The following is a 13,741-nucleotide window of genomic DNA, read 5'->3' on the forward strand; positions in this document are numbered from 1 at the left end:
CCTGCAGTACATAGGCAGCACTGTGTTGCAGGTGCACAAACATATTCTTCAGCATTTGCGGGCCATAACAAATCAAGCGGTACAAAAGGGAGTGGTGATGGACGGAGCATCAGAACCAATCAAACACTCACACCCAGTCAACAGATCTGGGTTTGATCCATCACCGTTCTTTAGCCCACTCTGCCACCCCAGTTCAGACATGGCCACATGCAAATCAGTCAGACCCTGTGCCTCATGGGAACAGTCCAGCCCGAGCTGCCAAGCCATCTCTTCCCTGGACCAGAAACAAGCTTCCTAGGACCGGTTTCTGGCATTTCAGCCGTCTTCAGCCAGGCTTGCTTGAATCCAGTGGCAAAGTGAGCAAGGGACTCACGTCTGAGCATACCCTGCCAACTTATGGCGAACAAAGCGGTACAAAAGGGAGTGGTGATGGACGGAGCATCAGAACCAATCCAACACTCACACCCAGTCAACAGATCTGGGTTTGATCCATCACCGTTCTTTAGCCCACTCTGCCACCCCAGTTCAGACATGGCCATATGCAAATCAGTCTGACCCTGTGCCTCATGGGAACAGTCCAGCCCCAGCTGCCAAGCCATGCCTTCCCTGGACCGGAAACAAGCTTCCTAGGACCGGTTTCTGGCATTTCAGCCGTCTTCAGCCAGGCTTGCTTGAATCCAGTGGCAAAGTGAGCAAGGGACTCACGTCTGAGCATACCCTGCCAACTTATGGCGAACAAAGCGGTACAAAAGGGAGTGGTGATGGACGGAGCATCAGAACCAATCAAACACTCACACCCAGTCAACAGATCTGGGTTTGATCCATCACCGTTCTTTAGCCCACTCTGCCACCCCAGTTCAGACATGGCCATATGCAAATCAGTCTGACCCTGTGCCTCATGGGAACAGTCCAGCCCGAGCTGCCAAGCCATGCCTTCCCTGGACCGGAAACAAGCTTCCTAGGACCGGTTTCTGGCATTTCAGCCGTCTTCAGCCAGGCTAAAGAACGGTGATGGATTAAACCCAGATCAGTTGACTGGGGGTGAGTGCTTGCAATGTTCAACACTCCGTCCATCATTTCCTTTGGTTTTTGCTTTGTTCGCAGGTTGGCAGGGTATGCTCAGACGTGAGTCCCTTGCTGACTTTGCCACTGGATTCAAGCAAGCCTGGCTGAAGACGGCTGAAATGCCAGAAACCGGTCCTAGGAAGCTTGTTTCCGGTCCAGGGAAGACATGGCTTGGCAGTTCGGGCTGGACTGTTCCCATGAGGCACAGGGTCAGACTGATTTGCATATGGCCATGTCTGAACTGGGGTGGCAGAGTGGGCTAAAGAACGGTGATGGATTAAACCCAGATCAGTTGACTGGGGGTGAGTGCTTGCAATGTTCAACACTCCGTCCATCATTTCCTTTGGTTTTTGCATAACAAATCAAGACAACACATATTCAGTGGCGCGCCATTTCAAAGAAAAGCACAATTTGGACAATGCAGCCATTAAGTACTATGTAATAGATTCAGTGCCTCCCAGAAGATGGAGGGGGGGGGCAGAGTCATAAAGCTGAGGAAACTGGAAACAAGATATATCATACAGTTAGACTCAAAGGCACCATCAGGGCTGAATGCGACAGAGGATCTCCATACGTACATAAGCTGAAGATTTGAAAACTATCACAGAATGACAAGGGATGACAATCAGAAGTAAACGAATATCTCGGCATGATTTGAAGCCAATGATAATATTGATAAATAGGGCTATACGAGTTGAAAGTATTATACTTGAAGGGTTTCTTTTAGATTTTTTTAAATATATTTATATATTTATTTATGTAAACTATTTATTTATATATTTATGTGTCAATATTTTATATATTGAGCATTTATAAAATAAAGACTTAAACCCTGACAAATTAACATGAGGAAAGCCGAACAGCCAGATATCCATCTTTGTTTCCCCAACTGATACAAGGATACGTTGTTGCCATGTGTGCAAACATAAAACATAAGGCATCTTATTGATATACAATATGTATATCTATTATTACATTCAAACCCAGTTCTCTAATCAAGGGTATCGATAGAAAAGGAAAAAGATCAGGGAGAACACCGGAATGAGAAAAATAATTATTAAAAAATATTAAACATTAATATAACACGATAATGACCTAATTTATATAATTTTAGCACATTGCACTTTTCACATACAGCACTTTCAAATAATTACATAACATACTTGGGTTATAAAGGAAGGTTAAAATGCAGGAAAATAAATATTCTGATATAGGGATTTAACCCAGTTTTGATTGACTATTTAGGTGTTTCAAGATGTCCTCATTTCAAAAAATTGAAATAGGACACATACAGTATATTTACTTCAAAATTGTAATCATGTAAAATAGATTTGTACATTTTAAACACAATATTTATAAATTCACTATGTATAATATATTTATAAATGTGCAATGAAGTCTGTTATTTATATCTATGAACATGTGATTCCCCGAATATGTGTATGTTTCACTTTAAATAAGACACAAAATTGAGCAACCATGTCATGTGAGCAAGGCTCTACGGAGCTGAAACGCGTAATGGCGACGGTTGAATAAAGAAACACCTTTAGCACCAACCTGTGTCCGTGTCCGTTAGTTTGGAAGAGTGAAGCCTCCAGCGGAATCCACGTTTTATATTTATATATACATATATATATAATCAAAAAGCGGCACAATTTAATCAGTCCACCATGTAGCGGCACAGACAAAGAAAGGTGATCCAAGACTCTCCAGGATGTTGACCATTTCGATCTCTTTTACTTTTCTTTTGTAAATGAACGTGCCAAATTTGTGTGGTCTACAACAATTGCAATAAATGACCACGTCCGATGCGTTTGGGCAACTGCCTTCAACTGGGTCATATGTATATATATATATATATATATATATATATATATATATATATATATATATATATATATATATTCACTGAAAAAACCATGGGTTTCACACACGTTATAGTTAGGAATTAGCATTTAAAAAACCTTAGAAATTCAATGAAAAAACCAAAGGTTTCACACATGTTATAGTTAGCTGGACATTTCACTCGTAAAAAACCATTGAAATTCCCCCGTTATAGTTAGTTCAGCTAACTATAACTCGCGCGCCCGCAATGCACTACTGATGACGTCACATATTACATCACTCATGACATGGTCACTGACATCACTCATGACATCACTGATGACATCTCAAATGACATCACTGATGACATCATCCAGTGATTGTGTGTTTTTCTGAAAATTAAATATGTTTTATATTTATGTATATCTCAAGGTCAATGGAAGAATAAATGGGTATATAAGTGTCTAAATGGATGCTTTTTTTTAAAAAAAAATTTTGTGTAACTGACTGATTAAGTGTATCATAGTGAATACATGGCTTACTGAGTAATCTTTAAATATGAAAATATCTGTATCAGTTTCTTACTTTGTGTATAAGTGGCTGCATGGGTTGGTGAGTAGCTACATGAGTGTCTATATAGGTTATTAGTTGGTTTTTTATCAGTATGAGTGTCTGAGTTTCTGTATGGTTCGGTGGGGGGTATTACTTAGTGCATAGGTGCATGAATGAGTGACTCACTGTTTGTATGTGTTGAATACAGCATGTGTGCAGGACTGTATGGGTGGATGAGTGTGTGCATGGGTGTGTTAGTGAGTGAATGACTGTCTCTATAGTGTCTTTATGAGTAACTACATATGTTTTAAACTAGTATATGTGACTATTGGTGTATATAAGTGAGTATATGTGAGAATGAGAGATTGGAAGAGTTCCTGTATGAATAAGTATGTGTTTCTATAAGTTATTGTTTAAAAGAGTAAGTATATGTAAGTTTCTGTAGAAGTAAGTGTGGTGGTGTGTGTATAACTGTATATGCAAGTAAATGGATGTTTGATTCTTTATTAGCATGAGTGACTATGTGTGTGAGTAACTCTATGGATGAGTGGCGTTGTGTAACAGGATGTATAGGTGTATGAATACATATGATGAGTGAGTACATGTATGAGTGACTGTAGAGGACTGTTGGTGAATGACTGTATGTGTATGTGGTTCTTAGAATTACTGATTAGGTTGTTGTAACTGATATTGATATGTTCATTATTTTGATCATTTTAGTTTCTATTTTTGAATGTGTGTTTCAATGGTTATATTAGGGGAAGAGGAGGTCTGCCACTCTATCACAAGGATGATGTCATCAGTGATGTCATCAGTGATGTCATTTGAGATGTCATCAGTGATGTCATGAGTGATGTCAGTGACCATGTCATGAGTGATGTAATATGTGACGTCATCAGTAGTGCATTGCGGGCGCGCGAGTTATAGTTAGCTGAACTAACTATAACGGGGGAATTTCAATGGTTTTTTACGAGTGAAATGTCCAGCTAACTATAACATGTGTGAAACCTTTGGTTTTTTCATTGAATTTCTAAGGTTTTTTAAATGCTAATTCCTAACTATAACGTGTGTGAAACCCATGGTTTTTTCAGTGAATTTGCAAGGTTTTTTAAATGCTAATTCCTAACTATAACGTGAGTGAAACCCATGGTTTTTTCAGTGAATTTGCAAGGTTTTTTAAATGCTAATTTTTCAAATTTTTTTTTACATATTTTTATTTTAATTTTCTATCCTTTTTTAAAGACTATGGTTAAATTTTAAAAATTCTACAATATGTTTTTATTTTACCATTTTTTTAAAATAAACAGGTAAAATGTATTAGTATTACATATTTTTTTTTTTCCTTTTTTTTTTTTTTTTTTTTTTTAACGTGCGCGTACGGTAATCGCACGTCTTGCTTTAATTACGTTAGATTTCTACGCTGTTTGCTTTCATTTACGCAATTTGCGTAGACGTACGTCACGCGCGCACAGCGCGTAACGCGTACGCTGCACGCGCACGTTACGCGGAAGTGAAGGGGCATGCCTGTTTTGCGCATGCGCGCGTGCGCGTGTCTTTTTTACGCGCATGCGTACTTTTGCCGTAAGCGCACCGTAAGCGTACGGTGGGTCATGTGATCATGAAACACAACTTTTGATTGGTTGAAACTACTTTCAGTTCTAGAACTCTCCTACACCACACCCATTCCCCTCATTTCTGCTTGTGATCCCTTAGGAGAAGGAGCTGGGTTGTCTTTGTGATACGATGGCAGAACAGCAGAGCCCTTCTGAGAGTGAGGCTAGCAGCACTACCTTGAGGCAGAGAACGAGGAAACAAAAGACCTCTTTCATATGGGAGTATTTTTCTTTTCCAGAGGGCCAGCAAAAGGTAAATGCACCCTTAGTGACTTGTAAGCTGTGTAAGCGTGTACTTTCAAGAGGGAATCCCAACAAGAAGTATTCCTTCGGGAATCACACCATGTTGAGACACCTTAAGGATGTACACAGAAGGACACATGCTCGACATACTGAAGGTAACCCTTCAGTAAGTCAACCAAGCACATCCACAGCAGCTCAGCCTGGACCATCATCTGCAGGGCCGAGTCCTTCTTCTGCAGGTCAGGTGAGCCCTTCATCTGTGGTGGGAGCATCTCCTTTTTCTTCTCCTCAGGAAATTAACCCTCGGTTTCTGAGGGTTGAAATACGGTGCGCCACTTGTCATGATCTAATTTGTTATAGGGAGACCAGTATTTCCCTAGTGAACAATAAAATAGATCAGCACATTTGTCGTACCGTCTAATATTCCCATTCTTTCTTTCCTCTGTCCCTGCATGAACACAACGGCTCTTTTAAGAGCCAACCTTACCTTTCATCTATTTTTTATATATGTTTTTAAAACTCTTTTTTGATTTTTTTTTACCGTACGCGTACGGTGCGCGTAATTATTATTTTTTTTTTTAAAAAACACTAAAAATCAATTATCACATTACAAGGTCCTTGAGAGACTACAATGAAAAACTGAAAATGTGATTGTGGAGAAGTGGAAAAAAGGGACCATGATATTTTTGACTTACCATACCCACTCAAAAAAATATTTATTCATTTTAATTTTTTTTTAATTGCTTTAAAAATGGTTCTAGTTTTCGAAAATTTTCTATCTCAATCTGAAAAAAAAGAAAAAAGTATTAATATTTAATAAAACATTTTATAATACAGTACACATATTTACATATTTTTAAAAAAAAATGTTTGCCTTTTTTTTGCTGTTTTCAGAATATATTGCATTTCACTATAAATTGTGAAAGCAATTGCATTCATCATTTAACAGCGGGCAAAAAAAAAATTAACAATCTCAAAGATTGTTTTAAAAAAGCCCACAATCTCGTTTTGCATAAACATAACTTTATAGAAATGCATAATATTCTTAAAAAATATCATCTAATATCAATACATATTTCTTTAAAATACCGTCTGATATTTTTGTTTCAGAAGTATAATCACAAAAATATATCTCAAATAACTCCACAATACATCTGGTTCCATTTCCTTTAGGCCAAATAGTAATTTTAAAATTCTTTTTTGATTAAATTTCCAATGGTAATCCAATAAAAATCTAAAGTTTAAATTGTACAGATCTCACCGATTCTCTGTAACATTTTGGCTTCTGAAAGATTTATTAATAATTAAATAAGTCCACAATAGAATTGTTTACCTTTCCGCATGGCCAAATAGTAATTTTAAAAATCTTTTTTGAATAAATTTCCAATGGCAATCCAATAACATTCCAAAATTTAAATTATGCAGATGTTACCGATTTTTTCTAAATTTTTGGTTTTCCAAAGTTTCATTAAAAATTGAAAAAGTCCACATTACAATTGGTTACCTTTCCATTAGGCCAAATGGTAATTTGTAAAATCATTTTTTTTTTTAAATTCCAATGGTAATCCAATAAAATGGTAAAATTGTTTTGTCCAGATGTTGCCAAATCTCTCTAAAATTTAGGTTTCAGGAAGATTAGATAGGAATTTGCTAAATCAAAAGGCAAACGTTTCTTAAAAATCAATTGGGAATCATTACACAGTGTCCAGCCTTTTTCACATTTAAGATAAACTGTGTAATGACCAGAAGTTACAGTAGGTCCATCATGGAAAATTATTGCAACTGTTACAAAAGTTTTTCCTGAAATTGATAATTGCTGTCCTGTAAACTTCTTTATTAAAGTATCTAATTTTGAACCATCAGCTTTACAGCGTTGCATCATTTAAATTACATACTGTCCGTATTCCTTTAAAATTAACGTTGAAAACATGTCAGATTGACACTCACTGCATTCCATGCTATGATTAGCATCTTTAACTAATTTAGCAAAAGTGACTGTTTTACTTTCTGGCAATGTTAAATAAATAAACCTTTCAGAATCAACATTAGAGCCACATATATTATAACAGTTTTCACAACTATGTTCCCATTTATAAGAGAGACCAAATAAATTTTCAATGGGAACCCCTTCTTCTTCCAGTACCTGAAGAAAAAACATCAAGAATTCCTGTGCGTCTTGCTGTACATTTTGAGAAAACTGTGTTCGTCCTGAACATACATCTAAAAGTTTTCTAATTTCAGTAGCACTTTCTATTTGAGTTTTATCATTACTCAGCTTTTGAAAAAGGAGACTCAACTCAGAACAGAATCTTTTTCCCTGATTTACTATTATCTGCTCTTGCACACTTTCCAGATAAAATGCAACATTCAGCACTACATTAGCGTAGCAGTTGACACCAGAGCTATTTTCAAAATGACATCCTACAACCTGTTCTTCATTTTCCTTTTTCTTTTTGCTTGCAATTACATCACTCCTCTTTTTTTTCCTCCTCTCTACATCTTCATTACAGATATTCTCATTTCTCCTTTTACGAGAAACTACACGTTTCTCCAACACAGGATACTGACCTAAATGAGGAGCATAGCTTCTTCTTAATCTATTATACTCCTTTACACAATTTGCATCAGCACTAACTTTTGAGTCATCAAAGTCTATCATGAATAAACCTGATAATGTTTTCACTCGTGACAAAGCAACATATGCCATACCTTCTTTGAACACAGTTGAACCAATGTTCACAAATGCACAATCTACAGTCAATCCTTGAGACTTGTGAATAGTTACAGCATATGCTAGAGAAAACGGAAACTGCTTCCTACGTACATATAAGTCTTTCACAAGCATGAAACGAACTGAACAACGACAAATGTCTTTAACTTCTTCTATCTGATCAAATTTTATTTTTAAACATTAAATTCCATCTTTTTTCTGATAATTAATAAAACCCACAACTCTTCCCATAGCTCCATTAACTAAACCTTTTTCAACATCCAAATTTCTCCTTAAAAATACTCTACAGTTCATGCAAACATATAGATTTTTTTCTAATCCAGCTGTTTTGGAAATGTTCTTCTCTAGTGAATCCAATTTATTTTTCAGTGTGCCTGTTAATGTGACAGTAATTCTTCCATCCTCAATTTTGTCCACTGCTTCCAATTTCCTGATATCTTCCTTTTCCAATTTCAAAAGCTCCTCATTGAATATTGAGCATTCACGTAGAGTTGGCATTAAGCAGATGACACTTTTCTTTTCTGCAATGTTCTTGTATATGTTCTCTGCAACTATTTCTTCCTTTGGAAATAAATTATGTAACAGCCGACTCTGTAATGCTTTCGTGCCAGCTTCAGTGAGTAGTCCAATTCTGATATCTTTCAGAATACTTCCATATTCTTCATCGTTTGCTTGCCTCATATTAGTAGTAAGTTCCTTGTACTCAAAGAAGGACCAAATATTTGCATTACCGATGCTTCCCAATGACTTCTTGGGTGCCTATCACGATCCGGCAAAAACCGGGTACGAACCGTCGGACGGAGCATAATCTCCGCCCGACGCGTACCCGGTCGACAATTTTTACAAACAAGGAATTACGATTCGCACGGGTACACCATTACCGTACGATTCGTAAAAAAGCCCGACCGAACAAAAAACACCTACCAATGCGATCCGGGAAAGCGCCGACCTGACGTCGGGACGCTCGCAGCCAGCCATTCACGACCCAGGAATCACGATTCGCACCGACGTCACCCCGCACGGTGAATATTTTGCGGCAGCCAAAAACTGCCGGGAAATCAGGACGACGCGAACAAGGACCACCAGTACGCGACGGACAGACGACGACGCGAACAAGGAGGACCAGTACGTGACGGACAGACATGGACCCGAACCTACGAGTCATCCCTGCCCTCATAGCAGTACACCTCCTCTACAGGTTACGACGCAGACGCCGCAGAAGGTCAGAATAACTAAGGGAGGGGGGAAAGTGGGGTGGGGTGGGGGTGGCACGACCAGGGCAGGCCACAAAACAACCACATAAGTCACACACCACACATGGCCTGGACATACCTGACTCCCATGCCCTGGTCACCACGAGGGGGTGGGGGCGTGTCCTGATAAGCCAGCGACCGCCACAACGGAAGTCCGTCACCACGCGAACCGGCAACACAACCAGACAGGTACGTCCCGTACCCACGCCTGAAGAGCGTGGGTACGAGTCGGACCACGCCCACACACGTCACCCCAACAATGGCGGGACGGATCGCACCCACGTGGCAAAGGCCTGGGTACGGGCCGCACAAACATCACATAGCGTGGGGACGGATATGTACGGACCCTACCCCCACCCCGTATGCAAGGAGCGTACCCCCCAGCCCAACAGTGCAAGTACGACCCGTACCCCCACCCGCGTATGCATGCAGCGTACCCCCCATGCCAACAGTGTCAGTACGACCCGTACCCCCACCCGCGGACGTACGGAGCGTACCCCCACCCCAACAGTGTAAGTTCGACCCGTACCCTCACCCGCGTATGCATGGAGCGTACCCCCCATGCCAACAGTGTAAATACGACTCGAACCCCCACCCACGAATGCAAGGAGCGTACCCCCCAGCCCAACAGTGTCAGTACGACCCGTACCCCCACCCGCGGACGTACGGAGCGTACCCCCACCCCAACAGTGTAAGTTCGACCCGTACCCCCACCCGCAAATGCAAGGAGCGTACCCCCCAGCCCAACAGTGCAAGTACGACCCGTACCCCCACCCGCGTATGCAAGGAGCGTACCCCCCATGCCAACAGTGCAAGTACGACCCGTACCCCCACCCGCGTATGCATGGAGCGTACCCCCACCCCAACAGTGTAAGTTCGACCCGTACCCTCACCCGCGTATGCATGCAGCGTACCCCCCATGCCAACAGTGTAAGTACGACTCGAACCCCCAACCGCGAATGCAAGGAGCGTACCCCCCAGCCCAACAGTGCAAGTACGACCCATACCCCCACCCGCGTATGCAAGGAGCGTACCCCCATGCCAACAGTGCAAGTACGACCCGTACCCCCACCCGCGTATGCATGGAGCGTACCCCCACCCCAACAGTGTAAGTTCGACCCGTACCCTCACCCGCGTATGCATGCAGCGTACCCCCCATGCCAACAGTGTAAGTACGACTCGAACCCCCAACCGCGAATGCAAGGAGCGTACCCCCCAGCCCAACAGTGCAAGTACGACCCGTACCCCCACCCGCGTATGCAAGGAGCGTACCCCCCATGCCAACAGTGCAAGTACGACCCGTACCCACACCCGCGTATGCATGGAGCGTACCCCCACCCCAACAGTGTAAGTTCGACCCGTACCCTCACCCGCGTATGCATGCAGCGTACCCCCCATGCCAACAGTGTAAGTACGACTCGAACCCCCAACCGCGAATGCAAGGAGCGTACCCCCCAGCCCAACAGTGCAAGTACGACCCGTACCCCCACCCGCGTATGCAAGGAGCGTACCCCCCATGCCAACAGTGCAAGTACGACCCGTACCCCCACCCGCGTATGCATGGAGCGTACCCCCACCCCAACAGTGTAAGTTCGACCCGTACCCTCACCCGCGTATGCATGCAGCGTACCCCCCATGCCAACAGTGTAAGTACGACTCGAACCCCCAACCGCGAATGCAAGGAGCGTACCCCCCAGCCCAACAGTGCAAGTACGACCCGTACCCCCACCCGCGTATGCAAGGAGCGTACCCCCCATGCCAACAGTGCAAGTACGACCCGTACCCACACCCGCGGACGTACGGAGCGTACCCCCACCACACAAGTGTCAGTAGACTCGTACCCTCACCTCGAATGCATTGTGCGTACCCCCACCGTGTATGTGCCAAGCGCACATATCCTGAAATCGGAGGTGTGTGTGCAGAGTCCACCCAGCAGTGCCCTGAGACAGGAGGGGTGGGTGTGGAGTCCTCCCAGCAGTGCCCTGACACAGGAGGGGTGGGTGCCTATCACTCCCAGCAGTGCCCTGACACAGGAGGGGTGGGTGCAGAGTCCTCCCAGCAGTGCCCTGAGACAGGAGGGGTGGGTGCCTATCACTCCCAGCAGTGCCCTGAGACAGGAGGGGTGGGTGCGGAGTCCTCCCAGCAGTGCCCTGACACAGGAGGGGTGGGTGCCTATCACTCCCAGCAGTGCCCTGACACAGGAGGGGTGGGTGCAGAGTCCTCCCAGCAGTGCCCTGAGACAGGAGGGGTGGGTGCCTATCACTCCCAGCAGTGCCCTGAGACAGGAGGGGTGGGTGTGGAGTCCTCCCAGCAGTGCCCTGACACAGGAGGGGTGGGTGCAGAGTCCTCCCAGCAGTGCCCTGAGACAGGAGGGGTGGGTGTGGAGTCCTCCCAGCAGTGCCCTGACACAGGAGGGGTGGGTGTGGAGTCCTCCCAGCAGTGCCCTGACACAGGAGGGGTGGGTGCAGAGTCCTCCCAGCAGTGCCCTGAGACAGGAGGGGTGGGTGTGGAGTCCTCCCAGCAGTGCCCTGACACAGGAGGGGTGGGTGCAGAGTCCTCCCAGCAGTGCCCTGAGACAGGAGGGGTGTAACACATGTGTGTGAGGCCAGAATTATCCACATGCATACTGGCTACAAGGGAACATGTCCCCATGAACTCATGTCAACAGACTCCACACACAAGTACAGTGATCACCAAGGATGCCACGATTGTCGCAGGTGGAGACATGGCCCTGCATGCATGGCCAAAGTAGAAGGGCTCCGTCACACACACAGCTCATGTAGACACAGCTCTGCGCTAAACATTGGGAACACCCTGCAGGGAAGAAAGCTGGGTACACAGAGGAAGGAATACACCCTGGGACAAGTGCACCATGCAGTAACTGCTTACATGAACAAAGAAAGTTAGCCAACACCTTGTGATGGCACACAGATCACAGGGTCCCACCAATGAGCAGTACACTACTACATATCCCACACACCAAAACCCTTACACACCACCCAAAACCATGTAGCAGCCCCACCAACACCAATACCAGCATAGCAGTAGTGTGATAGTGAAAACAAAATTAAGCTTTATTCAGCATGAGCACAATGTCCGTGGATCGCAGGCAGTTCAATCTTCACAAAGCCCATAGGGCAGTCAATGATTCTCAGCTGGATGGGGGACACAGTGGGATGCGTGTCCCCTACATTGCCTGCACAGTCAAATGGCATCGTCTTCCACACTGGTGAGGGCATCAGGGGGGGGGGAAGCAACAGGCACCGCAGGGACATCAGGGCAAAGGGGCGGCGTTGTGGGTGCAGGGATGGAGGACTCCACCACAGGGGGTGGGTCAGTGCCAAAGGCGGAGGCCAGGATGGCACTACACACCTTTGCAAGGTCCTCCAGGGAGTCCCCTGCACCCGAAGGGACCTCAGGCCCCTAGGAGGGGGGGGGGTCAGAGGGATGGGTCGCAGCGCCACCGGGGGAGGGTGGAGACAGGGGGGGAGACGCAACCACCCTGACCGGGGACCTCCTTGACCGCTTGCGTGGTGGTGTAACTGTGGGGCTCAGGGACAGAGCGGCCATGAAGGAGTCCTTGGGGGAGATGTGGCCAGGAGAGCTGAGGGGAGGGGATTTGGAGGGAGTGGACTGGGTGGAATGCGGACTCCCACTATGGCTGCGTGTCACACGTTTGCCCCCCGACCCAGTGGGTGTGCCTACCTCACCCTGTGTGTGTGTGTCAGGAGGAGTGCGGTGGACCTTCCCTGCTGGTGTGGTGCCCGTGTCCGTTGATGTGGGTGCATGCCGACGTCTGGGTGTACGTGTGACAGGCATGGGAGTGGGAAGTGTGGATGGGGCAGGGGTAGGTGGGGGGAGGTCGCACTGCAGGAGACCCACTGCTGCAGTCAGTGTGGAGTCGATGGACCTCAGCAAGTTGCGTTGGTCAGCCTGCGATGAATGAATGCCCTCCAAGAAAGCCTCGATGTTGGTGAGGGTTTTGCCGTGGGCATGGAGGACATTAAGGATCGCAGCCTGACCAACCTGCAGTTGCCGCTGGATGTCCACAGACTCTGCATTGGCGGCAGCAGTGGAGACAGGGGCAGGGGGTGCGGTGCCTGGCAGGAAGGAGACATGCTGTGACCGGGCACGCTGGGAAGGGACACGAGCAAGTGGGAGGCGGCTGGTGGAAACTGAGGGGGCGGTGCGAGGTGTTGTTCCGCTGTCAGCTGCTGGTGCAGCCTCCGCCCACTCGGAGACATCGTCCCCGGACCTGTCAGCTTCGTAGTCTGATGTGCCAGTCGACAGGTCCTCGGCCACACTCTCCTCCGCCTCTGTACCACTCGATGTGCCAGACCCGATGTCACGGCTGGCACTGGTGCTCGGTCCCTCCGCCTGGTCTGTGTCCATGTCTCCCTCTGTGTCCCCCGACGATGCTGTGGGCAGGGTGGAGAGACAGAAATGAATCAGACACCTGT

The sequence above is a fragment of the Triturus cristatus genome, chromosome 9 (assembly GCF_964204655.1).
Source record: "Triturus cristatus chromosome 9, aTriCri1.1, whole genome shotgun sequence".
In the NCBI taxonomy this organism is placed as follows: domain Eukaryota; kingdom Metazoa; phylum Chordata; class Amphibia; order Caudata; family Salamandridae; genus Triturus; species Triturus cristatus.